This window comes from Schistocerca cancellata, chromosome 8 (genome assembly GCF_023864275.1).
Source record: "Schistocerca cancellata isolate TAMUIC-IGC-003103 chromosome 8, iqSchCanc2.1, whole genome shotgun sequence".
Lineage (NCBI taxonomy): Eukaryota > Metazoa > Arthropoda > Insecta > Orthoptera > Acrididae > Schistocerca > Schistocerca cancellata.
The window spans coordinates 118,862,850-118,867,343 of NC_064633.1; positions in this window are offsets into that span (position 1 = coordinate 118,862,850).

Here is a 4,494-nt window from a genome sequence, read left to right on the forward strand (position 1 = left end):
ATTTTGTCTCACTGGGCTCTCGAGCGCTCTGACGGCAGAAACCTGAAGTGCGGCTTCAGCCAAACAAAACTTTATGAGTTTTTCTACGTATCTGTAGCGTGTCGTGACCATACGTCAATGAATGGAGCTACAGTGAATTTATGAAATCACTTCAATCATTTGCAATAGCCCTGTATTACTATTTTCCCAAAATTATAGTTATGACAAGAGAAACACTGACGATCGATTCATTGTAATTTAAATCTGGAGATGCTGCAAACTGCTGAGGTTTTTTTATAATTATATAACATATTATTCCGTTCCGACGTATTGCTTCTTCATAATCAAAACTTTAATCCAAAACCCACTAATTTATAGCTCCACAATATTGGCATGGCGTCAGCAGCTCAGAACTGGTCGCCATTGTGGAGAGATTTCCCATGACGTAATCGATTATATCACCTGAAAATATAGTTCACTGTTGCCAGATTTTTTCTCCGCCCCCTCCACCATCCCTTCTGACGCCTTAGTGAATGTAATTCACTCGTTCTACGTAGAAAACGATGGAAAATTGGAAAAGGGCGAGAAGTTAAAAAATCTGGGATGACGGAGCTTTGCCCAATTGTCCTAAGTATAAAATCCAGCATGGCAGTCATACACTACTTGTCGTACTCGGTTTTCTCCATCCCTTCAATGTCAGAATCCAAGATGGCGATCCACGGTGCTGCACCTGGGGATACTAGGACAACCTGCGTGGATGACGCATCACTTGTTCATTACAAAATCCAAGGGGAGATTTGTAAGATCCTAGATGGTAAACATATTCAACTTTCCCTGCTGGCTTTTACCCTGTCCTGTGACACCATAACCCAAGATTGTGGGTCTAGGCATACTGGGACAGCCTGCATACTTGCCAGATCACTTGTATTAAGTACAAAATCAGAGATGGACTGGCCTTCATGGTCGCCAGATCACTTGTTCTAAGTATACAATTCAAGAATCCAATTGTCCTAAGTCTAAAATGGTGGGAAATCGAAAAATGCACTTGTCCTAAGTTGAAATAACTTATGCTATCAACAATTTCCCCCATCCCATTTGCGCCTCACTTCTGCTATTCAAATAAGCCACTGCCGCTGCGATAGGGTAGGGTGGGACCTGTATTATTGATTTAAACAATTTTGGTATGTCCCAGGGAGAGCCACATGCTTTTCTGTGTGTCTTGCTCCACTGCAGGAATGTGTTGTAACTGTTGTGGGAGCTGTAGCTGGCACAATCTGCATGGTTGCCAGTGAATTTCTCTCTGACATCATTCAATGTAATGGCTGTGAGTGCTATTTATAGCTCACAAACATTCTATAAGCGACACAGCTCAACATACGTTCCCTCTGTTATTCCTAATGAAGTCCTTTAGCATATAGAGCTTCTCATCCAATGGTCATAAACTTTCAAATGGGGAAGAGTAAGTGATGCACGCAATATAGATGTGCCTCTGTATTATATGAGGTAAAACTGAACCTAACAACATCATCAGACTGCTGTTAGGGGTCGGATAATCGGTTGTTATAATTGACAAAGTGAAGACTGGTACAAGACGCGAAAACTTAAGTTACGTATGTGGAGACGATGGAAAGGGCAAAGTCGTTGGTCAATTGGAGCAAGACCACCTACAACGATATAGGATGCAAAACAGTGCGAGATTTTTTTCTGGAGCTAAGTGCAGAATCGCGAAAAGATACGACGGAGGTCATCAGCAGCCAGCCAAGACACAAGCTGCAACAGGTAAGTTACCGATTTTGTGACATTTTACGAGTTCCTAACCAGGAACGAATTGAGTGCCTTGGTAATTTAGTTTTTCGAGTGGTAATTTAATATTTAATGGAGACAGTTCTAGCGTTTTCGTTTGTGTCAGAAAGTAAACGATTTTGTGACATGTTATAAGTTCCTAACCAGGAGCAAAGTATTTAATCTCAACTGAGTGCATTGGTAGTTCAGTTTTTGACTTTCTACGTATTAATTTAACTTATTAGACACAGTTCTTGAGTTTTCCTCCATGTCTACAGTAGAGTTCAATAGCGCATGTCGAATATCATGAGTTTATCTGTGTAGTGTAGTTTACCTCGGCCTTCGGTATGGATAGGGACTGCGACTGCTGTGTGCAGACGCGAGCCAAGTTTGTGACACTTTGCTCTCAGCTCCAGGTTGTGATGGCTTCGGTTATACAGCTTGAAGCTGCAGTGGATGGGCATCACTGTTGTGGGACGGTCGTGTGTATCAAATGGATGTGCAGTACGTCTGTCGATCGGTCTACACTGGTGACCATCCCAGCTACTGCTCGCACTGAAGTAGGCTCTCCACCTGTGTTCGAGTGAGAGTTCGCATCAGGGCATGGCAGGCGGCGAAGGACTCCCCAGAGGGCCTACATAAGCCCTCCCCAGTTAGTCTCATGAACGAGTTCCACGTGCTGTCTGTGGCTGACACTATTTCTCAGCCAGATGCAGTCGCGTGTGTTATCTCAGACGAAACCTCTCAGCTTGCAAGAACTGGCCTGTCACAGTCGATGAGATTACTGGTCGTTAGGCGCTCCAATTTTAGGTGGATTATTGGGCCCCTTAGGGACAGGCTGGCAAGAAGGGGAAGAAAGCCAGTGTGCATTCGAAGTGCATACTGGGAGGAGACAATCCATATGTCGAACGAGTCCTTCTGGATACCATGGAGAGCACAGGGTGCATCCAGCTGCAGGTGGTGGCTCACGTCGGCGCCAATGATGTGTGTCGCTTTGGATTGGAAGAGATTCTCTCTGGTTTCGAGCAGCTAACAGAAGCGGCAAAGGCTGCCAGTCTTGCTTGCCACTTGAAAGCAGAGCTCACTATTTGCATCAGACGACGGGACCGATTGCGGATCTCGGGTACAGTGCCAAGTGGAGGGTCTGAATCAGAGGCTCAGACGGTTCTGCAACAGTGTAGGCTGCGTATTCCTCAATTTTCGCCATAAGGTGGTTGGGTTTCTGGTTCTGCGCAATAACTCAGGAGGCCACTACACACAGGGGGCGGCTACACGGGTAGAAGAGGCTGTGTGGCGTGGACTGGGCGGTTTTCCATAATAGGAGGTTTTGGGGAAACACAAAAAGGGTTGTAGTGTCAAAGGGTGCAAGTCGAACACGGGAAGAACGAAGATCCAGGAACCATCGGTATAACAATTGTGAACTGTCATAGCTGTGTTTGGAAAGCAGCAGAGCTCCAAGCGCTATTATAAATCACTGATGCTCAAATCATTATAGGCATTGACAGCTGACTTAGGCCGGCGATAAGTTCAGCCGAAATTTTCTCGAAGGATCTAATGGTGTTCAGAAAAGAGAGGCTAAAAACATTTCGTGTTGGCATGTTTGTTGTTGTTAGAAGTAGGTTATCTTGCATCGAAATTGACGTAGATAGTTCCTGTGATTTAGTATAGGCAGAATTCGTTCTTGGTAACCGGAATAAAATTATAATTGGATTCTTCTTGCAACCTCCCAACTCAGATGATACAACTGCTGAAACGTTCAAAGAAAACTTGAGTTTAATTTCAATCACGTACAAGACTCATACAATTATAATTGGTGGTGACTTTAATTTACCTTCAACATGTAGGCGAAAATACGTGTTTAATTCCGGAAATACACATAAAACGTCATACGAAATTGCGCTGAACTTATTCTCTGGAAATTATTTCGAGCAGTTAGTTCATGAGCCCACGCGAATAGCAAAAGGTTGTGAAAACCCACCTGACCTCTTAGCAACAAATAATCCCGACCTGATAACGAGCATTAAAGCGGATACAGGGATTAGTGAACACTGGTTGTGATAGCGAGATTCAATATTGTGACCCCCAAATCCTCGAAACATAAACGAAAAGTACACCTATTCAATAAAGCAGAGAAAAATTGACTTGACGCCTTCCTGAGAGATAACCTTCAGTGCTTTCAAATTAACAATGTAAATGTAGAGCAGATGTGGCTTGAATTCAAATAAATAGTATCGACGCAATTTAGAGATTTATACCAAATATATTTACAAACGACGTTTATGATCCCCTTTAAAAAAACCTGGTCAGAACAATGTTGTAGAAACAACGAGAAAAGCATGGCAAACTTAAATTAGGTTCCTTTCAGAGTATGCTGATGCAATAGCTCCATATTTAACAATAATGAACAACCGCTCGTTCAACAAAAGATCCGTATCCAAAGACTGGGCCGTGCGGTAACCGTGCGGTCTTGGGCGCCTTGCCACGGTTCACGCGACAACCCCCGTCGGAGGTTTGAGTCCTCCCTCGGGCATGGGTGTGTGTGTTGTCCTTTGCGTAAGTTAGTTTACGTTAGACTAAATAGTGTGTAAGCCTAGGGACCGATGACCTCAGCAGTTTGATCCCATAGAAACTTACCACAAATTTCCAAAATTTCCAAAGACTGGAATGTTGCACAGGTCACACCAATATTCAAGAAAGGTAGTAGGAGTAATCCACTAAATTACAGGCCCATAT